Here is a 23,821-nt window from a genome sequence, read left to right on the forward strand (position 1 = left end):
GTAGGCTGGAACATTATTTCTTAGAGCGCAGGAAACCGAGGAGTGATCTTATAGAGGTGTATAAAATCATGACGGGCATTGATAGGGTGAACACCCTCAGTTTTTTTTTGCCAGATTTAGGGAATCAGGAACTGGAGAACACCGTTTAAGCTGAGAGGGGTAAAATTTATTGATATTTTATTTTGAGATACAGTATGGAGTAGGCCTTCCCGGCCCTTCCAGCCGCCTGCCCCAGCAACCCCCAACAACCACAGTTTAATCCTAACCTAATGATGGGATAATTTATAATAATTAGCCTGCCCGGTATGCCTTTGGACTGTGGGAGGAAACTGGAACAACCCACGCATTTCACGGGGAGGAGATACAGAGACTCCTTATACAGGACGCTGGAATAGAAGACTAAACTCCGATGCCCTGAGTGGTAACAGCTTCACACTGACCACTACACTACCGAGGCGCTCATTTAATTAGATCTTGAGAAGCAACATCATTACACAAAGTGTAGTACGTGAGGAAGTGGTTAAAGCAGGCACAGTAACAACTTTTAAAAGCCATTTGAACAGGACCATGGATAGGAAAGGTTCGGAAGGTTATGAGCCAAAAGTTGACAAATGGAACCATTGGGTCAGCATGGGCCAGGTGGGCCAAATGGCCTGTTTCCGTATAACTTCTGACTCTAATAATGAACAAATAAAATACAATAGGAGAAGGATAGTCAGAGGCTTTTTTCCCAGGGTTGAAATGGTTAGCATGAGAGGGCATAGTTTTAAGGTGTTTGGGAGTAGGTACAGAGGAGATTTTTTACGCAGAGAGTGGTGAGAGCGTGGAATGGGCTGCCGGCGATAGTAGTGGAGGGGGATACGATAGGGCCTTTTAAGAGACTTTTGGATAGGTACATGGAGCTTAGAAAAATAGAGGGTTGTGGGTAAGCCTAGGTAGTTCTAAGGTAAGAACATATTTGGCACAGCTTTGTGGGCCGAAGGGCCTGTATTGTGCTGCAGGTTTTCTATGTTTCTTTGTTTCTAAGAGAAGAGATCCGTGAGACAGTTTTACAACAATATCAGAAAGCTGTTCTAAAAATTCAGATTGAGCGGAAAGTAATGGCCAGAACACCAGGGAGAACTAAAATAATGAACCATAAGATATTAGAGCAAAATTAGACCATTCGGCCCATCAAATCTGCTCTGCTATTCCATCATAGCTGATTTATTTTCCCTCTCAACCCCATTCTCTTGCTTTCTCTCCATAACCTTTGACACCCTAACCAAGAACCTATCAACCTCCGCATTAAATATACCAGTTGACTGTGGCAATGAATTCCACAGATATGCCACCCTCTGGCTAAATAGGTTTCTGCTCATCTTTGTTCTGAGGGGATGTCCTTGTATTCTGAGGCTGTGCTCTCTGGTCCCAGACTCCCCCACCACTGGAAACATCCTCTCCACATCAGTGGGACCTTCTGCCTCCACCGTGACAATAAAGTACTGTTTCAGTCCTGAGCTGATGATTTGGAAACAAGCCCATCTAGGGCTTGCCAGCTGCAGCATCTTTCCTGCCTGTCCTAAATCAGCCCTTAACCTCTAATTCCCTCCTTCTCCAGTGTTGCAGAGATCCAGGTCCTTCTCCAGTGTTGCAGAGATCCAGATCCTTCTCCAGTGTTGCAGAGATCCAAATCCTTCTCCAGTGTTGCAGAGATCCAGATCCTTCTCCAGTGTTGCAGAGATCCAGATCCTTCTCCAGTGTTGCAGAGATCCAAATCCTTCTCCAGTGTTGCAGAGATCCAGATCCTTCTCCAGTGTTGCAGAGATCCAGATCCTTCTCCAGTGTTGCAGAGATCCAGATCCTTCTCCAGTGTTGCAGAGATCCAGATCCTTCTCCAGTGTTGCAGTGTACCCACCTCAACCTCTTCCGCTGGCAGCTGATTCCAGGTTCTCAACATAGTACCCATGCCAGGGCCACCAGACTCAATAATAGTTACTTTCCCCAAGCAGTAAGGCTGATCAACACCTCCACCTACTAACCCACCCTCCACATCCCCAACCACCACGACTTTATCATTTCCTGTCAGTCACCATGTGTACAGACACTCCTATGCCAAATGTCACTTTATGGACATACAATCAATCCATGTATATAAACTATCTTATGTATTTATATTGATTGTGTTTGCTTATGATGGTGTTCTTTATCTTACTGTGTTTTTGCGCTGCATCAGATCCAGAGTGGCAGTTATTGCACTTGTGTCCTGGAAATGACATTAGATAGTTTTGAATCCTGAAACACACACAAGCCACTGCAGATTCTGGAATTTGGAGGAGCACACAATGTGCTGGAGGTCCTGGTACAAGGTTTCAACAGTAATCACCAACAGTTCCTTTCCTCCCACCGATACTGCTTGACCTGTTGAGGTGAGCAGATTGCTCATTGCTCTTTTCCTTCTCATCTCCTAGGAGTGAGGTTTAAACCCATAATAAATATACTTTGAGCTTTAATCTTCCAACTCAGTAGCAAGAGTGTTACTCACTCTGCCACAGCTCATCGAGGGGGGAGGAAAAGAAAACCCAAGGAATATGAATCCACCACACCTAACCCCTTCAGATACCTCGGTGAACAGGGAGGCAGAGCAATGCCTCCACTTACTGAGGATATTGAGTCAAGTGCGGCTCACCGTCCTCCACCCATCACATCGTAACTGCATTTTACAGCAGCACCACTGAGAGCGTGCTAACATCTCTATCTGGTACGGGAGCAGTCGAGCTTCTGACCAGAAGTCCCTACAAAGGACTGTGAAAACAACTGAGAGGATCATAGGGGCCCCTACCATCCATCGGGGACATTTATCAGGAGCGTTGCATATTATCAAGGATCCCACCCATCCATCCAGCATCTTCTTTGCCTTTCTGCCATCAGGCAGAAGATTACGATGCATTAAGACAAGAACAGTCAGGATGAGAGACTGTTTCTTTCCTCAGGCCATTGGGCTTCAGACCTCCCTGCCACATCATAATCTGTTCTGTACCCTACAATATTTAATTTATGCACTTTACTTTGTTTATCTATGCGTAATTCATCTGTGGATTTTATCCTTACTTTCCAAAGTTATTGTGTGTTATGTATGTGTGATGTGTACTACTGTGCTTTACACACTGGTTCGGAGAAACATTGTCTCATTTGACAGTATACACATACAGGTACATGGTTAAATGACGATAAACTTGACTTGGCTAGGGGTGCCACGGTAGTGTAGGGGTTAGTGCAATGTGTTACACCAGCTGTGAACATGGATCAGGGTTCAATTCCCACCTCTTTCTGGTGCTCCAGTTTCTGCCCGCAGTGCAAGTACGTAGAGGTTAGGGTTAGTAAATTGAGGACATGCGAATTTGGCTCCTGAGGCATGGCGACACTTGCAGGCTGCCCCCACCACGTCCTCAGACTGTCAGTTGGTTGATGCAAATGGCATGTTTCACTGCATATTTCGATACAGGCTTTGGCTCAGACGAGGCTTGGCTCTGGGTAACTTCCTGTTAAGGTGCCCTTCATTTTCCCTTACTGCAGCTAATGTAGTGAATGACTACACTCACAACACACTGGAGGAACTCAGCAGGTCGGGCAGCATCCGTGGAAAAGATCGGTCGACGTTTCGGCCGGAAACTTTCGTCAGGACCGCAGCATCCGCAGATTATTTTGTGTAGTGAATGGCTGTTGTGCGTTCTTCATGCTGGACGTTCGAGTCCTGGGAAACCCAGAGTCTCCCAGGGAGCTACATCTGCATAACAAGCATCTGGCTGCACCTTCTTGAAGACCATGTTAGGGATCTGGAGCAGCAGCTGGATGACCTTCAGCTTGTACAGGAGAGGGAGGAGATCATCGATCAGAGTTACAGGGAAATAGTCACCCGGAAGTTGCTGGAGCTGAGGAGCTCCTGTGAATAGGCAGTTAGCGCAGAGCACCCCTGTGGCCATTCCCCTCAATACTAAGTATACTGTTTTGGATATTGTTGTGGGGGATGACCTCCCGGGAAATGTCATGGGGACCGGGTTACTGGCACTGAGCATAGGTCCATGATACAGACAGGAAAGAGGGAGAAGAGGGGAGTGGTAGTGATAGGGGACTCAGTAGCGAGGGGAACAGACAGGAGGTTCTGTGGATGTGAACGGGACACCCGGATGGATTGTAGCCTCGCAGGTGCCAGGGTCAGGGATGTATCAGATCATGTCACAGCATTCTGGAGGGGGAGGGAGAGCAGCCAGATGTCTTGGTACATATTGGTCCCAATGACATAGGGAGGAAAAACAAAGAGGTCCTGAAAAGAGAATTTAGAGAGCTAGGTAGAAAGCTGAGAAGCAGGACCTCCAGGGTAGTAATTTCTAGATTGCTGCCTGTGCCATATGCTATTGAGGGTAGAAACAGGATGATTTGGCAGATAAATGTGTGGTGGAGAAGCTGGTGCAGGGGGCAGGGTTTCAGGTTTTTGGATCATTGGGATCTCTTCGGTGGGGGGGGGTATGACATGTACAAAAGTGAGAGGTTGCACCTGAGCCTGAGGGGAACCAATATTCTCACAGTCAGGTTTGTGAGAGCTGTTGGGGAGGGTTTAAACTAATTTTGTAGGTGGGTGAAAACCGAGGTGATGGGATTCAGGATAGGACAGATGGTAAAAAAGTAAAGAACACATGCAGTCAGACTGTCAGGAAGGGCAGGCAGATGATAGAACAAAATTGCAGTCAGCAGGGTGAGTATCAGTGCATTAGGGATGCAGAATCAAAAAGCGTAGCAAATACAGTACTCAGTATTATATCTCAATGCACAGAGTATAAAATAAGGGTGGATAATCTTATTGCACTTTGACAGATTGTTGTGTATGATGTTGTGGCCATCACTGAACTGTGGTGGACCACAGATTACAACAAGAAATAGAAAAGCCATGTCAAAACGGCAATCTTATGATAGTCATGGAAGATTTCAACAGGTCGGTCGATTGGGAAAGTCAGGTTGGTAAATGGATCTCAAGAGAGTGAGTTTGTTGAATGCCTACAAGATGGCTTTTTAGAGCAGTTTGTCAGTAAGCCTACCAGGGGATCAACTATACTGGACTGGGGTGTTCTGTAATGAACCGGAGGCAATTAGGAGCTTAAGGTAAAAGAACCCTTAGGAGAGAGGTCAACTTGAACTTAATAGGGAGAAAGTAAAGTCTGACGTAGCAGTATTTCAGTGGAGTAAAGGAAATTACAATGGTATGAGAGAGGAGTTGGCCAAAGCAAATTGGAAGGCGATGATGGCAGGGATAACAGCAGAGCTGTGATGGCAGGAGTTTCTGGGAAAAATGAGGAAGGTGCAGGATGGATGTATTTGATAAACAAAGAAATACTCAAATGTCAAAATAGAACAAATGTGGCGGACAAGGGAAGTCAAAGCTAATGTAAACCATGGCTCTCTCAAACTTTTAACCTTTCCTTTCAACCTAACAGGAACATAAAGATCCTGTACCCTCAAAATTTCACCTTTAAATGACCTCCATTTCTCTGTTACATCCTTCCCATAAAACCATTTGTCCCAATCCACTCCTTCTAAATCCTTTTGCATCTCCTCAAAGTTAGCCTGTCTCCAATCAAAAATCTCAACCCTAGGTCCAGTCCTATCCTTCTCTATAATTATATTGAAACTAATGGTATTGTGATCACTGGACCCGAAGTGCTCCCCAACACATACCTCCGTCACCTGCCCTATCTCCCTAACAGGAGATCCAACACTGCCCCTTCTCTAGTTGGTACCTCTATGTATTGCTGCAAAAACTATCCTGCACACATTTTACAAACTCCAAACCATCCAGCCCTTTTACAGAATGGGCTTCCCAGTCTATGTGTGGAAAATTAAAATCTCCCACAATCACAGTCTTGTGTTTACCACAAATATCTGCTATCTCCTTACAAATTTGCTCCTCCAGTTCTCGGTCCCCATTAGTTGGTCTATAATACACCCCTATAAGTGTTACTACACCTTTCCCATTCCTCAATTCCACCCAAATAGCCTCCCTAGATGAGTCCACTAATCTATCCTGCCAGAGCACCGCTGTTATATAATCTCTGACAAGCAATGCAACACCTCCCCCTCTTGCCCCTCCTATTCTAACACACCTGAAGCATCGAAATCCTGGAATATTTAGTTGCCAGTCACACCCCTCCTGCCACCAGGTTTCACTAATACCTACAACATCATATTTCCAGGTATCAATCCATGCTCTAAGCTCATCCACCTTCCTTACAATGCTCCTAGCATTTAAGTAGATGCATTTAAGAAACTCTCCACCTCACACTCTCTGTTTATCCTTAATTGAGCAAACAACTTTGTTATCCTCTTCTTCTTTTTCCCTTACATCAACCTCTCCTCTCCTAGTCTCCTTAATGTGATTCCCTCCCCCCAACCATTCTAGTTTAAAGTCACCTTAGTAGCTTAAAGTCAATAAAATTGAGAGACTACAGAGGAGGTTTACTAAAATGTTGCCTGGGTTTCATCTCCTAAGTTACAGAGAAAGGTTGAACAAGTTAGGTCTTTATTTTTTGGAGCGTAGAAGGTTGAGGGGAGACTTGATAGAGGTGTTTAAAATTATGAGGGAGATTGATAGAGTTGACATGGTTAGACTTTTTCCATTGAGAGTGGGGAAGATTCAAACAAGAGGGCAAAGGTTGAGGATTAGAGGACAAAAGTCTAGGGGTAACATGAGGGGGAACTTCTTTACTCAGAGAGTGGTAGCTGTGTGGAATGAGCTTCCAGCAGAAGTGGTTGAGGCAGGTTCTATGTTGTCGTTTAAAGTTAAATTGGATAGGTATATGGACAGGAAAGGAATGGAGGGTTATGGACTGAGTGCAGGTCAGTGGGAATAGGATAGGGTAAGAGTTCGGCACGGACTAGAAGGGCCGAGATGGCCTGTTTCCCTGCTGTAATTGTTATATGGTTATATGGTAAAAACAAAAGAGAGGATATACAACAAAGCAAAAATTAGTGGGAAGACTGAGGACTGGGAAGCCTTTAAAAACCTACAGAAAGCAACTAAAAGAATCATTAGGAGGGAAGAGATGAAATATGAAAGCTAGCTAACTAACAATATAAAGGTGGATTTTAAAAAAAGCATTCAAGAATGTAAAAAAATAAGAGAAAGATGAGAGTGGATATAGGACTGCTCAAAAATGAGGCCAGAGAAATAATTACAAGGGACAAAGAGATGGCAGATGAACTGAATGAGTATTTTGCATCAGTCTTCACTGTGGAAGACACCAGCAGTGTGCCAGATATTGGAAGGTGTGAGAGAAGAGAAATGAGTGCAGTTACCATTACAAGGGAGAAGGTGCTCAAAAAGCTGAAAGACCTAAGGGTACCCGGACCAGATGAACTGCACCGTAGGGTTCTGAAAGAGATAATGGTAGAGATTGTGGAGGCATTAGTAATGACTTTTCAAAAATCATTGGACTCTGGCATAGTGCCATTGGACTGGAAAATTGCAAAAGTCACTCCACTCTTTAAGAAAGGAGGAAGGCAACAGAAAGGAAATTATAGACCAGTTAGCCTGACCTCAGTGGTTGGGAAGATGCTGGAGTCAATTGTTAAGGATGAGGTTATGGAGTACTTGGTGACACAGGACAAGGAAGGACAAAGTCAGCATGGTTTCCTTAAGGGAGAACCTTGCCTGATGAACCTGTTGGAATTCTTTGAGGAGATTACAAGTAGGATGGATAAAGGGGGTGCAGTGAATGTTGTATATTTGGAACTTTCAGAAGGCCTTTGGCAGGGTGCCACGCATGAGGCTTCTTACCAAGTTAAGAGACCATGGTATTACAGAAAAGTTACTGGCATGGTTAGAACATTGGCTGATTGGTAGGAGGCAGCGAGTGGGAATAAAAGGATCCTTTTCTGATTGGCTACAAGTGACCAGTGGTGTTCTGCAGGAGTCGGTGTTGGGACCACTTCTTTTTATGCTGTATATCAATGATATAGATTATGGAACAGGTAGCTTTGTTACCAAGTTTGCAGATGATACAAAGATTGATGGAGGGCCAGGTAGTGCTGAAGAAACATATAGGCTGCATAAGGTCTTGGGCAGATTAGGAGAATGGGCAAGGGAGTGGCAACTGAAATACAATGTTGGGAAATACACCCTAAAGGTTAACTTGGAAAATGCATGATCATGCACTTTGGTAGTAGAAATAAATGTGCAAACTATTTTATAAATGGGGAGAAAATCCAAAAATCTGAGATGCAAAGGGACTTGGGAGTCCTTGTGCAGAACACCCTAAACATTAACTTGCAGGTAGAGTCAGTGGAGAGGAAGGCAAATGCAATGTTAACATTCATTTCAAGAGGTCTAGAATACGAGAGTACTAGAATAAAACAGCCAACATTTTAAACCGAGTCCCTTCAGGAAATGGGAAGGTGCCAGAATAATAAAGTCGGGGGAGGAGAAAGAGGCTAGGTGGAAGGTGATAGGTGAAGCCAGGTGGGTGGGAAAGGTCAAGGGCTGGAGAAGAAGGAATCTGATAGGAGAGGAGAGTGAACAGCAGAGGAAAGTGAAGGAGGAAGTAATGGGCAGGTAAGAAGAAGTGAAAAGTTAGAGTGGGGAATATGGGCTGGTGCAGATTTGTTCACCGGAAGGAGAAATCGAGAGTCATGCCATCAGGCTGGAGGTACCCAGACAGAATATAAGGTGCTGCTTGTGTTTCCCCACCCCCACACCAACCCGAGTGTGGCCTCAGCTTGGCACAAGAGGAGGCCACGGATTGACACGTCAGGAAGGGAGTGGGAATTGGAATTAAAGTGCTTTGCCATTGGTTTCTTCCTTCCTCACATCCTTTCTTTTTTCCTCAGCAGAAAGGAGATGACGATGGAGCTCGCTCATCAGACCAGTGCTGGTAAACTGGAGGACTGTTGCTGAATTATAGCAGGGATAGCAGAGCAGCAGAGGAACAGGTCAGTGAAAACAGAAGATTTTGTAATCAATCCTCCAATGGGCTGAATCTGTGACAGGGTGAAGAATAAATCAAGAACAGCTCACAAATTTCTACAGATGTAGCATGGGGGAGCCTTGCATCTGGTTTTATCACCATCTGGTTTGGTGGGATCACTGCACAGGATCAGGAAAACCTGCTGAATGTTATAAACTCAGTCACTCCATCATGGACCCCCATCAATTTGCCTATCGCACAGGTCAACAGAGGATGCCATCTCCACAGCACTTCACTCTGCCCTGACCCACCTGGACAGCCCCAACTCTTACGTCAGAATGCTGTTCATTGAATTTAGTTCAGCATTCAATACTGTGATCCCCTCCAAGCTGATTACCAAACTTTGCTAGCTTGGTATCAGCATATCCCTCTGCAATTGGACCTTGGACTTTCTGACTAACAGACCCCAGTCAGTTAAGTTAGACAACCTCTCCTCCTCCACCCTCACGCTGAACACCGGCGTGCCTCAAGGCTGTGTGCTGAGCCCTCTTCTGTACTCCCTTTTCACCTATGACTGTGTTCCTGTACACGGTTCTAACTCCATAATCAAGTTCGCAGACGACAGTATGGTGGTTGGCCTGATCAGAGGGGATGATGAGACAGCCTACAGGGACGAGGTTCAGCACCTGGTCGTGTGGTGTGCCGACAACAACCTGGCTCTTAACACCCAGAATACCAAGGAGATCATTGTGAACATCAGGCATGCCAGAAGTCACACTCACGTCCCCATCTACATCAACAGAACTGTAGTGGAGCGTGTATCAAGCTTCAAATTCCTTAGTGTCCACATTTCTGAGGATCTCGCCTGGTCCCTGAACTCCTCCATCCTTATCAAAAAGGCACAACAGTGCCTGTGTTTCCTGCGGAGCATGAAGAAAGCTCACCTCTGTCCCAGGATACTGACGGATTTTTACTGCTGTACCATTGAGAGCATACTCACCAACTGCATCTCAGTGTGGTATGGCAATTGTCCTGTACCGGACCGCAAAGCACTCCAGCGTGTGGTGAAAACTGCCCAGGGGATTATTAGCACCCAATTGCCCAGCATTGAGAACATCTACCATAAACGGTGCCTGGGCAGGGCGAAAAGCATTATCAAGGATGCATCTCACCCTAACCATGGACATTTTACTCTCCTCCCATCCGGTAGGCGCTACAGGAGCCTCCTCTCCCGCACCAGCAGGCACAGGAAGAGCTTCTTCCCTGAGGCTGTGACCCTGCTGAACCTCACATCACAGCGCTAAGCAGTACTGCACCCATATTGGACTGTCTCAGTACTTTTATATTTGTGTGCTGTAGCACTTACTTTTTATTCGTAGTTATTTTGTAAGTAACACTATTCTTTGCATTTCTGGTCAGATGCTAACTGCATTTCATTGGCTTTGTATCTGTACTCGGCACAATGACAATAAAGTTGAATCTAATCTAATCTAATGGGTAGCAGTCTCCCCAGCATCCAGAAGGCAATGCCTCAGAAAGGAGACATCCATCATTGAGGACCACCATCACCCAGGACATACCCTCTTCTCAGTGCTACCAAAAGGGAGGAGGTACAGGAGCCTGAAGACACACACTCAATGTTTCCCGACCATCTTCTTTCCGAACTGCCATCAGATTTCTAACTGGACAATGAGCTGTGTACACAACCTCACTGGTTTTTCTTATTTGCTCCATTTTTGCACTACTTACTTAATTTATTTCTAATATACATCTCTTATTGTAATTTAGAATTTTTTAAGAGTATGTTTTGCATTGTACTGCTGCCACAGAACAACAAGTTTCATGGCAGAGGCTAGGGATATTAAACTTAATTCTGATTCAGTGTTCAGGGTATGTCAAAGCTCACGCGGAGAGGACGTGGAGAAGCCAATAAGGAGGGGGTTGAGCTAATGTGGAGCTGAATGACGGTGTCAGTAGGCATGGTAATGACGTGGGGCTGTAAGTGGAGGTAGCAGATCCATGCGACACATCAGTTGTGGGGATTTGAAGCTTATCTCAGGATTAACAGGAAGCATGCAGATTTAGTGTTAGAGAGAAATCAAAGAGCAAATCCTATCAGATGATGAGGCAGAAGCTTCTTAACAGGAACCAGACAAACTGGCATCAGGTTTTAACAGACAGAAAATGCTGGAGGAACTCAGCAAGTCAGGCAGCAACTATGAGAATGAATAAACAGTTGATGTTTTGGTCTGAAACCCTTCTTTAGGTCTCAGTGAAGGGTCTCGGCCTAAAATGTCAACTGTTTATTCCTCTTATGTGTCAAGTCCTTTCTGGGGCAGCTCACTCACCTTTGGTCCCTAGCAGACACTCAGCTCTCACCTGTGGCTGCAAGTAGCTGTTTGCATGAGATAGTAGCCACACCCTGGTACACTGCTTTAACAGGCGGGCTAAACCAGGTGAGGATAGCCGGCATTCTCATAGCCACTGAGATAGGAACATGCCTGTCCTCGTCCGCTCTAGTGCACTGGAGATCTACAGTGAGTTTCTACAGCCTGGAAGGTGGATCTGCAACACGGCATGGAGAGCAACAGCACAGGCAAAGTCATCGTCATCCACTGCTACCAAGGAAAACCCCACTTGTGACGACCACTCTTACCGCTAGACCCGGACCTGAGGTCGAGGAAGTGGAACTGCCCCGGTGCAACGGCTTTTCCACTTTAAAAGCTCTTCCACACAGGTTTCCTGCCATCGTCAGATACAACGGGCAACCATCCAACCTACATACATGACACTGTGACACAAGAGCACATGAAGCACTTCAGGAAACTTTTACCTGAAGGCAGGTGAATATGTCCTTAGTTATTCTGCAATACCATGTCAATGGATGGATCTGTTCCAACAAAGTAACACACACAAAATCCTGGAGGAACTCAGCAGGTCAGAGAGCATCTATTCAAATGAATAAACAGTCAATGTTTTGGGTCGAGACCCTTCTTCGGGACTAGAAAGAAAGGGGGCAGAAGCCGGAACAAGAAGGTGCAGGAGGGGGAAATAGACAAGCTAGAAGGTGATAGGTTTGAACAGGTGAGGGAAAGGTGGGTGGGTGGGGAAGGGGGATGGAGTAGGAAGATGGGAGGTGATAGGTGGAAGAGGTAAAGGGCTGAAAATGAAGGAATCTGATAGGAGAGGAGAGTGGGTCGAGGAAGAAAAGGAAGGAGCAGAGGAACAAGAGGGATGTGATTGTCAGGTGAGGAGAAGTGAAGGGGTGAGAGAGGAGACAGAATGGAGAATGGAAAAAGGGGGTGGGGGAGAAATTACCAAAAGTTTAAAAACTTAGTGATTTTCTAAATCTGGGATGCTATCCAGATGGAATATGAGATATTGCTCCTCCAACCTGAGAGTTACTCACTGTGGCAATAGAGAAGGTTAATTTTAAATAATGGAAGTACTGTAATGCAAAAAATTATTTAATGATATTATCTTGGCACAGGCATTCGAAGACTAGCAAGACAGTCATGGTCGGATGTTGGGCAGCAGACCAGCAAAGATGTTTGAGGTCCTGTCATCGGCACGTCTGGAGTTTGAGGCTGCGTCGATATTGAAGTATGAAGCCTTAAGGTTGACCTTCGAGTGAACTGGTTGTTAACGCAAATGACGCTGTGTTTTGGTGTACTGTACATATAATAAAAAAGAGAAGTAATCACCTTCAGGGAAAATTGGACTTCTGCCTCCAGAAGTGGGGGTGAGAGAATACGCTTGAGCGGGATAATAGATCAGCCGCGCGTGGAGCAGACGCAGCAGTCGAATGGCTCCTATGTCTTATGGTCTTATTTAGTGATGTTTACAGAGTAAACATATCCCAAAATAAACCACAATATAATGTGCCTAAAGTTGCTGCGGTAACAGCAAGTAGAAGCGCTTGAGCAAAGGCTAGAGTTGTGGCGTTAATTGATCTTTGTGATACAATATAATTATACAGTATAATCATATCAAGTCAATATAATAACTAGATATTCAGAATATTTTGGTGTGATTCAAGATGGCAGTTGGTAGATTGGGTTTCTATCTCCATAAGTGATCACCACCCAGGAGCATTTGGTCCTTTCTCCAGGGAAAAAGAAATAAGGGAGATGTTTAAGATTGTGGTGCATTGGCAAGTTCTGGATACAGACGGTTATGAAGATGTAAAACCTTCAGGAAATCTGAAATAAGGCAAAAATATATTGGATGCACTCTGTAGATCTGACTGCATCTCCTATGGGATGTCCAAGATTTGGAACATTCACAGAAGAGAGTCTCTCATTAATGCATTAGTAAATTATAGAGATGGTTCTTCACATAAAGAGCGTTGAACGATAGGCTATGTGAAGTACTCTACCATTCTATCTGGTGTGAATGGTAAGGAGAATGCTGCACGACCCATTGTTCCTCCAGTTGATCAGCAGTTGGCAACAGGTTCCAGCCTCTGCTGTGTCCATAAGTACATAAGATACAGGAGCAGAATTAGGCCATTCAGCCCATTGAGTCTGATCTGCCATTCCATCATGGCTGATTTATTATCCCTCTCAAACCCAATCTCCTGCTTTCTCCCTGTAACCTTTGACGCCCTGACTAATCAAGAACCTATCAACCTTCGCCTTAAATATACCCAATGACTTGGCCTCCACAGCCATCTGTGGCAATGAATTGCACAGATTTACACCCTCTGGCTGAAGAAATTCCTCCTCATCTCTATTATAAGGGAATGTCCTTCTCTTCCGAGGCTGTGCTCTCTGGTCCTAGACTCCCCCACTATAGGAAACATCCTCTCCAATATTCAATATTCAATAGGTATCATTGAGATCCTCCCTCATTCTTCTAAACTCCAGTGAGTACAGGCCCAGAGCCATCAAACTCTCCTCATCTTTTAACCCTTTCATTCCTGGGATCATTCCTCTGGACCCTCTCCAATGTCAGTTTATCTTTTCTTAGAATACTCCAAGTGCGGTCTGACCAATGCCTCAGCATTACATCCTTATAGTATTGATGTGGCATCACAATGCTATATTCCAGCAGGAAACAAATACGGCAGCCACTCTGAAACTCTCTTCAGCAATAAAGCTCAGGCTGGCCTTTGGTATTTTTGGATTTCAATGGAGAAGAGCAAGAGGCAGATGCTAGAGAGTACCCCCATGGTGGTCCCCCTTAACAGTAAGTACTCCTGCTTGAGTACTGTTGGGGGAGATGGCCTACCTGGGGGAAGCAACAGTGGTCGCGCCTCTGGCACAGAGTCTGACCCTGTGGCTCAGAAGGGTAGGAAAAGGAAGAGGAAGGCAGTAGTCATAGGGGACTCTGTAGTTAGGAGATCAGACAGGCGATTCTGTGGACGCAGGAAAGAAACGCGAATGGTAGTTTGCCTCCCAGTGCCAGGGTCCGGGATGTTCCTGATCACTTCCACAATATCCTGAAGTGGTAAGGAGAACAGCCAGAGGTCATGGTACATATTGGTACCAATGACATAGGTAGGAAAAGGGAGGAGGTCCTGAAAACAGACTACAGGAAGTTAGGAAGGAAGTTGAGAAGCAGGACCTTTATTTCCTGCGGAGCATGAAGAAAGCTCACCTCTGTCCCAGGATACTGACAGATTTTTTCTGCTGTACCATTGAGAGTATACTCACTAACGGCATCTCAGTGTGGTACGGCAATTGTCTCGTATCTCACCACAAAGCACTCCAGCAGGTGGTGAAAATTGCCCAGCGGATTATCGGCACCCAATTGCCCACCATTGAGAACATCTACCATAAACGCTGCCTGGGCAGGGCGAAAAGCATTATCAAGGATGCATCTCACCCTAACCATGGACTTTTTACTCTCCTCCCATCCGCTAAGCGCTACAGGATAGGAACCTAGAAGATTATAAGACTAGCGGGAAGGAGCTTAGGAATTAAATTAGGAGAGCCAGAAGGGGTCATGAGAAGGCCTTGGTGGACAGGATTAAGGAAAACCCCAAGGCATTCTACAAATATGTGAAGAGCAAGAGGATAAGATGTGAGAGAATAGGACCAATCAAGTGTGACAGTGGAAAAGTGTGTATGGAACGGGAAGAGATAACAGAGGTACTTAACGAATACTTTGCTTCAGTATTCACTACGGAAAACGATCTTGGCGATTTTAGGGATGACTTGCAGAGGACTGAAAAGCTTGAGCATGTAGATATTAAGGAAGAGGATGTGCTGGAGCTTTTGGAAAGCTCCTGTACGGTGGTGGAAGCGGATATGATAGGGTCCTTTAAGAAAACTCCTGGACAGGTCTATGGATCTTAGAAAAATAGAGGGCTATGGGTAACCCTAGGTAATTTCTAAGATAAGGACACGTGTGGCACAGCTTTGTGGGCCAAAGGGCCCGTATTGTGCTGTAGGTTTCTGTGTTACACACAGTGATCTAGGTTGTTACATTGCCAGTGAAACACGAGTATACACGTAACACACAGTGATCTAGGTTGTGCCAGTGAAACACGAGTATACACGTTACACACAGTGAACTAGGTTGATACAGTGTCGGTGAAACACCAGTTTGGACGTTTTTCTCAGGATCCTAATTACCTTCTGGCGAAGTGTCCATGCAGATTTTTAGTGAACATCATGCCGAGAGGAACAGAGACTCAACATGCAGGTTTGTCAGTTCAGGAGAAACTCTTCAGCCCATGATCATCCAGCTGATTTTCAGCTATCTACACTGATCCCAAAAGGTCCATATCCCTCTATGCCTATTTCAGCATATGTCAAAATTCAGATTCAGATTCATTTATTTGTCTTATCTACATTGCCAGTGGCAGGGTGGAGCTATGTGTCCACTGAGGAGGTGTAGGACGATTCTGCCCTCCATTAGCTTGCAGGTCACCTTTCGGCAAGGTGTAGCACCAGCTCAGCCCCCGATCGCATGAAGCTATGACAGCAAGCTTGGCGGGAGGAGAAGATGGTGGCGCGATGCAGCGTGCGCAGCCTCTCCGGTAATGAATATCGGTTATATGTCAAGTAGGATGCCGTGCACAATTCTGATTTGATGGAGGCAGACGTGAGAGCATGGAGGAACATCTGGTGAAACTTTTGAAATGCCTGTTTCGCTGCCTCCGCGACTGTGTGATCCAGAATCTCCGGAGGGGAAGGCCCCAAGTCCTCGGCTTTGCCTGTTGCTTGGCGGCCGGGGCAGGGGTCGAAGCACTCGGCAGAGATGGTGCTCGGTGCCGGAGGCTCGAAGTTTTCAGATGGACTCAGAGTCGGACTGTGGTCGGGTGCTTCCAGGGTGCTGCATCGGCAAGTTTGCAGCGCTGGAGCTCATAGCAGGGAGAGTTTTGCTTCCTTCTACCATCTACGTGAGATAATGGGGCTATCGGGACTTTGAGACTTTTTTTACCGTGTCCATGGTCTGCTCTTATCAAATTACAGTATTGCTTTGCACTGTTGTAACTATGTGTTATAATTATGTGGTTTTTGTCTGTTTTAGTCTTGGTCTGTCTTGTGTTTCTGTGATATCATACTGGAGGAACATTGTATCATTTTTTAATGCATGCATTTCTAAATGACAATAAATGAGGACTGAGTGTCCTCATAATCTAAAAAAGTGGTAGATGGTCGTATGAGCACCTTGAGCATATCTTTAGTCCTGGTTATGCAACCACTGACACCAGGCAGACAATCTCTGAAGAGTATTGATAACATCCATCTTGTAAAGACACTGCCCAGAAGAAGGCAATGGCAAACCACTTCTGTAGGAAAAAATTTCCAAGAACAATCAAGGTCATGGAAGATCATGATAGCCTACATCATATGATATGACACATAATGATGATGGTGATGATGACATACAACAAAACACATCATTTACACTGACAAATAACACACACACATGGATGTGACGGGGGCAGCCTGCAAGTGTTGCCATGCTTCCGTCAGCAACATGACATAACATAACATAAGGCCTTTGACAAGGTTCCACACGGAAGGTTAGTTAGGAAGGTTCAATCGTTAGGTATTAATATTGAAGTAGTAAAATAGATTCGGCAATGGCTGGATGGGAGACACAAGAGAGTAGTGGTGGATAACTGTTTGTCAGATTGGAGGCCGGTGACTGGTGGTGAGCCTCAGGGATCTGTACTGGGTCCAATGTTGTTTGTCATATACATTAATGACCTGGATGATTGGGTGGTAAATTGGATTAGTAAGTATGCAGATGATACCAAGATAGGTGGAGTTATGGATAATGAAGTAGGTTTTCAAAGCTTGCAGAGAAATTTAGGCCAGTTAGAAGAGTGGGCTGAAAGATGGCAGATGGAGTTTAATGCTGATAAATGTGAGGTGCTACATTTTGGTAGGGCATTGAAGAAAGCAGTAGAACAGAGGGATCTAGGAATAATGGTGCATAGTTCCCTGAAGGTGGAATCTCATGTGGATAGGGTGGTGAAGAAAGCTTTTGGTATGTTGGCCTTTATAAATCAGAGCATTGAGTATAGGAGTTGGGATGTAATGTTGAAATTGTACAAGGCATTGGTAAAATTTGGAGTATTGTGTACAGTTCTGGTCACCGAATTATAGGAAAGATGTCAACAAAATTGAGAGAGTACAGAGAAGATTTACTAGAATGTTACCTGGGTTTCATCTCCTAAGTTACAGAGAAAGGTTGAACAAGTTAGGTCTTTATTTTTTGGAGCGTAGAAGGTTAAGGGGGGACTTGATAGAGGTGTTTAAAATTATGAGGGAGATTGATAGAGTTGACGTGGTTAGACTTTTTCCATTGAGAGTCGGGGAGATTTAAACAAGAGAACATGAGTTGAGAGTTAAAGGGCAAAAGTTTAGGGGTAATATGATGGGGAACTTCTTTACTCAGAGAATAGTAGCTGTGTGGAACGAGTTTCCAGCAGAAGTGGTTGAGGCAGGTTCGATGTTGTCATTTAAAGTTAAATTGGATAGATATACGGACAGGAAAGGAATGGAGGGTTATGGGCTGAGTGCAGGTCAGTGGGACTAGGTGAGAGTAAGAGTTCAGCACGGACTAGAAGGGCCGAGATGACCTGTTTCCATGCTGTAATTGTTATATGGTGATATTATAACATGCCTTCAAAACTCAGCAGAACAACATAGAACACAGTAAAACAGAGTGCAACAAGCAAGTAAAATATAAAAGAAAAACAAATCCCTTTCCTCCTTCCTACACATGCACATACACGGTCTTCAACACCAGGGCAGGAAATCGTTTTCAGTCTCCAGCCTCCAGCAGAACCAGACAGGGTGTGGATTCTAATTCTCCCAAATCCCTGCCCCTAAACCTCTAACCTGATCACCAACTCCCTTCTCTGACCCCAAAACCATATCTGCCAACCCAGAAAAATCGTTAAAAAACAACTAAAACCGAGCAGGAACCTCGCAGCTGGATGCCATCTTGATTATGTTCATTAACTTCTCATGGCTTTCATCAGGAAGTCATTAACCTGAAACATTGGCTCTGTTTCTCTCCCAACAGTTGCTGCTCGACCTGCTGCTCATTCCCAGCATCTTCTGTTTAGCATTTACATTTCTGGTATTGATGGGCTGCTGGAGCCTCTTTTATTTTAAAATGCATATATCCCTAAAAAGAACTCCACGGGTCTATGATAGGAGGAAGGTTGGGCATGGGGCTAGCAACTCTCGATGGGTTACACTTGGGGACAACTTGAAAGACTGTCCCAGCACAGAAGACTCTAGTGAGTTGTTGTCCACAGCCCATGCCCCAGTAAGGGTGAAGAATTTAAGTCCAGTACTGTGCAAAAGTATTAGGCACATTTATATAGCTAGGAAGCCTGAGACTTTACAGCTATACATTCTTCCCACGATCGCATGGGATTCCCCTGTTGCTATGGTTTCCTCTGCATTCTAAAGATATACGGGGACTGGTTAGCAAGTTGGCACTGGAAGCATGGAAACACTTGTAGGCTTCCCCCTGCACATTCTTGTACTGCGTTGGTCATCAGCACAAATTTCACCCTGTGGGAAGGGGGCAGGGGGAGGGGAATCATGATTGGGAAAAGGGGAAAGGAGAGGGGAGGGAGCGGGAAGCACCCAAGAAACACCGTAATGATCAATAAGCCAATTACTTGGAATCAAATGACCTTGCCTAGTGTCTCGGGTAGGGTGTGTCTGCACCTGTACCACCACACCCCCCCCTCCCCGACACTCCTTCTCTGCCATCTGTCTCACACCCCTCCCATGGCACTCCACCTTCACCATTCCCAAAATCCCTTGGTCCCACCAGACTTACAAACTCGCTCTCCACACCACGTTGACAAATACTGGTGCTTAGGACTTTTGCATAGTACTGTAAATAAGAATTCCTAAAAAAAAATACATAAACACAGGACATTGAAATCAACATTTGCATAACAAGTGATGTTATTCCATTACTGAACGCTATCATCCACTTATAGACGTAAAGAGTTGATGGCGCTTTAACCTAAATGCGCAAATATGTGTCTAGCCCTTGTTTCAGTAGCTAGGTGTCTACGAGGAGCGACTGATGGCTCTTGGCCTGTACTCGCTAGAGTTTAGAATAATGGGGCGGGCGGATCTCATTGAAACTTATCAAATATTGAAAGGTAAACACAAAATATTCTGCAGATGCTGGGGTCAAAGCAACACTCACAGCACGCTGGAGGAACTCAGCAGGTCAGGCAGCATCCGTGGAAAAGATCGGTCGACGTTTCGGGCCGGAACCCTTTGTCAGGACTGAAGAGGGAGGGGGCAGAGGCCCTATAAAGAAGGTGGGGGGAGGGTGGGAAGGAGAAGGCTGGTAGGTTCCAGGTGAAAAACCAGTGAGGGGAAAGATAAGGGGGTGGGGGAGGGAAAGCAGGCAGGGGATGGGCAGGAAAGGTGAAAAAAGAATGGGGAAAACACAATGGGTAGTAGAAGGAGGCGGATCCATGAGGGAGGTGATAGGCAGCTGGGGGAGGGGGGCAGAGTGACAAGGGATAGGGGAAGGGAGGGGGAGGGAATTACCGGAAGTTGGAGAATTCTATGTTCATACCAAGGGGCTGGAGACATCCCAGGCGGTATATGAGGTGTTGCTCCTCCAACCTGAGTTTAGCCTCATCATGGCAGTAGGGGAGGCCATGTATGGACATATCTGAACGGGAGTGGGAAGCTGAGTTGAAGTGGGTGGCTACCGGGAGATCCTGTCTGTTGTGTTGGACGGAGTGGAGGTGCTCGACGAAGCGGTTCCCCAATCTGCGTCGGGTTTCAGCGATGTAGAGGAGGCCGCACCGAGAGCACCAGATGCAATAGATGACCCCAACAGACTCACAAGTGAAGTGTTGCCTCACTCGGATGGCCTGTTTGGGGCCCTGAATGGTGGCAAGAGAAGAGATGTAGGGACAGGTGTAGCACTTACACTTACAGGGATAAGTGCCGGGTGGGGAGATTCGTGGGGATGGACGTGTGGATAAGGGAGTCGCAGAGGGACCGATCCCTGCGGAAGGCGAAGAGGGGTGGAGAGGGAAAGAAACTTTTGAAACAAAATAAGTCCAAAACCAATCATTTAATTATGATTCTAACTATCACAACTGTCAGCTGTCACATTGAGAACTCATCTGGGACTCAAAATACACACACACACACACACACACACACACACACTGTAAACATGGTAGTCTTCACCACTTCTCTTCCACACAAAGTTTTAGTAGTACTGCCTTTTCCACTGTTTCTGTTCTCTCTTTTAATCCATTTGTTCTTTTTAATTAAGCTATGCAGCATTTGAAGTATGAAGTGTAGCTATAAATGAAATTACCAGTATTATTGTTGTTGTAATATTATTATACCACAATAAGATTGACAAATGGACAAAAATAAATTGATTCACTCACCAATCAGTGAGAGAATTGACAGCGACGGGATGAGGCAAACCTTCTGATGTCGGCCCTGTATTCTGTTGTGGCGATCCTGAGGCACTGGCCCAGATGTGCATTGGAGAGTCTGTTTCTGTCCTGGTTCTTGATAGAGTTCATTGAAGGAAACGATGACTCACATATGTAGGTGGAGGGGAACAGTGTGAGTAGGAGTATTGCAATAGCTCTCGTGCTTTTGAATTGAGCTTGGGGAACCACGTTGATCCAAAAGTCACTCACCCCAACGTCCTTGTGTTGTGCTTTGAGCAAATCAGATGTTCCCATTTCCAAGACCTCCATCTGAAGAGTTGCCTCATCTATGGAAGACACCAGCCTTTTGGCCTCTGCAATCCGCTGGCCGTCAGCCGAAACGGAGAACGGCTGTCTCAGGAAGAGGAGGATGTCAGCTAAGAGTTTAGGGGAGCTTTCAAATCAATTCCCGAAGTTTTCTACCAGGCTCGTCACGAAATCCTTCATCACTGGATCCTCCCGCATTTCGTTCTTCTCGCAATGCTCCCACAGACGTGGAAAGTGCAACTTTCTCCTGTGAATGTCTCGCTCCAAAAGGTTCAGCTTTGACAGGAAAGCTTCAATCGCCTCGTACATGTCCGCAACAGTGTGGTTGTTGCCTTGTAATTGCAGATTAAGTTGATTTAGATGAGACATGATGTCAGACAAAAAAGAACATGTGCCACCACCTTGTTGTCACTTAAAAACCTCTTAAATCTTTGGGCTTTTTGGCTCTGCAGGCTGGATAAAAATGACACAAGCTCATCGCGCAGTTCGCACACCGTCTGCAACACACGGCCTTTGCTCAGCCAGCGAACATCATTATGCAGCAAAAGATCTTTGTGTTCCGGTGTCATTTCCTCCAGCAATGCTCCGAAAAGGCGATGTTGCAGACTAGAACTCTCACGAACGAAATTTCCCAGTCTCGTCACAGTATCCATCTCCTCTTTCATTTCCCCCCACAGTTGAGTGCACAACACTGATTTGTGAATAATGCAATGAAATGCCAAGAGTGCTGGGTTAACAGTGGCAAACCTGCTTACCAAGACCTTGTGTTGTCCCACCATCGACGGAGCGCCATCGGTGACAACGGACACAATTTTGCTCACATCCAAGCCATTCTTCTCAAAGAACTGTGTCAATTCATTAAAAATTATTTCCCCAGTTGTGCGCCCAGGCAAAGTAGCTCTTCCCGAAAGGCCTTCCCATCAAAAGATCTTGCGAACAGAGATAGCTGTTCCATATCGGTTCGGTCACAGGACGAGTCTATGGCTAGTGATATGGCTTTGCTTTCTCCAAATCAGTGAGTAGATTGGAAAAATACTCCTCCGCTAAAACTTCTACTCTTCTTGTTGCCGAGTTAGCCGACAATGGCACCGTCTTTAATAGCTCCACAACCGATTTCTTGGTTTTCTCATCGTGACTTAAACCTTCGCCAACCATATCAATTGCACACATTGTAATCGACCCGGCATCGCGCGCTCTTCGAGGGCGTAGGTCAAGCGTACGGTGTGGGATGAGGTTAGAATCAATTCGAGCAGCGTGCGCTTTATTTACATGTTATGACCGGAGCGTTCACGAAAGTGCCAGTGGGTCGGCGCGGTCCGCACTTGGCCCGCGGTCCGCCCATGGGGGCTGTCTGGCCCAGGTAGAGTGGGTGTGGAGCGGATGTTTCCTATAGTGTAAGACCAGGGGCACACACCCTCAGAATACAAGAGACGTCCATTAAGAATGGAGATGAGGAGAAATTTCTTTAGTCAGAGGGTGGTGAATTTTGAAATTCATTGCCACAGACGGCTGTGGAAGACAAATCATTAAGTATATTTAAAGCAGAAGTTGATAGGATTCTTGATTAGTCGGGACATCAAAGGTTACGGGAAGAATGGGGTTGATAGAATAATAAATCAGCCATTACGGAATGGTGGAACATACTCGACGGGCCGAATGGCCTAATTCCGCTCCTGCGTATAATGACCTTATTATGGTCTTATGGGTGGAGGGTGGGGAAGGACCGGCGAGGTAAAGTCTGTATTTTAAAGTCTTGCATGTTTCAGAGAATTTCGCCGCCGCCCTCGGCCGGGGTCCCGCGCACTTGTCCCAAACTGCAACTGTAAGGTGATCTTGTCAGCTGCTCTCTGTGTACAACTTGGAGCCGTGCGAACCAAGACGCAGCCTGAAACGGATCCGGTGTCCTTAAAAATAGAAGGCTCGCTCTTTCCCGTGACCCGCCGATTTGCGGGTTCTCTGCGGCGGCTGGATGAACTCAACGCGTGAAATCCTCAGCGGAGAGAGAGCCGCGAGGTGTAAACTCCGGACACCTGTGCTCGGTACCTGGAGCGTGGCGCAAGAGGACTCGCGTGTTTACCTTGGTCAGAGTTTCGAAAGACCTCGTTAAACACCTAGTTTAGTTCTCGAACCGAATCTCGGCGGTGGATTCTTCCGAAGGTATGTGGTAATTTTGTAAAGAGTTTAGAACGGGTGTACCTCGATAGCTCACGAGTTGACTTTTACAGCGATCCAATTACTTTAGGTTTCTTAAGACTGTCCTAGCTGGGGGAGGGAGTGGGGATAAGCTCCCATAACCTATTAAATGTTCCCAATGGCGTGCGCATCAAGTAGTCTCTGACAATCAAATCTACCCCCTGGCCTTCACGTGTGGTTTAGCTACTAAGCCCAACGGAATCGTTTCTACAGGAGAAGGGGTAAAGGCGGATTACCGGGGCCTTGAAACTAGTCGCTTTGGACGGATGGGACTCGTCAGCTGAGGTTGGCAGCTCATCTAGAAGGAAAACTCCGACCTCAACCCTCCGATGCCTTGTGGCTATACCCACTCATGGGGAAGGTTTCGGGAGTAAACCCCGCGGGAAAAGCCGGAGCTGGTGTCGCTAAGTTCAACGTTGACTGGCAACTGCTGCGATGACGCTGGTGCCAGATGTATCGGTTTCTGCCGTTTCTTTCGGTTCACCAGATGCGAGGAGAGGAGGAGCCT

General features: G+C 45.9%; 1 protein-coding gene and 1 long non-coding RNA gene across 2 annotated transcripts in view; one reads left to right on the top strand and one right to left on the bottom strand.

Moving 5' to 3' along the window:
• Positions 1–12,494: 12,494 nt before the first annotated feature.
• Positions 12,495–19,244, bottom strand: LOC134353178 (uncharacterized). Its single transcript, XR_010019556.1, has 3 exons — positions 19,203–19,244; positions 16,556–16,677; positions 12,495–12,605 (listed from the first exon to the last, which is right to left on the bottom strand). It is a non-coding gene; the product is annotated as an uncharacterized LOC134353178 (long non-coding RNA).
• Positions 19,245–22,852: 3,608 nt separating this feature from the next.
• fgf13a (fibroblast growth factor 13a) overlaps positions 22,853–23,821 on the top strand; it is a 483,723-nt gene continuing 482,754 nt past the window's right edge. The window contains exon 1 of the mRNA XM_063061170.1: positions 22,853–23,277. The gene's annotated coding sequence lies outside the window, so the exon portion shown is untranslated. The remainder of the gene's footprint in view (positions 23,278–23,821) is intronic.

The sequence above is a fragment of the Mobula hypostoma genome, chromosome 10 (genome assembly GCF_963921235.1).
Source record: "Mobula hypostoma chromosome 10, sMobHyp1.1, whole genome shotgun sequence".
NCBI lineage: Eukaryota > Metazoa > Chordata > Chondrichthyes > Myliobatiformes > Myliobatidae > Mobula > Mobula hypostoma.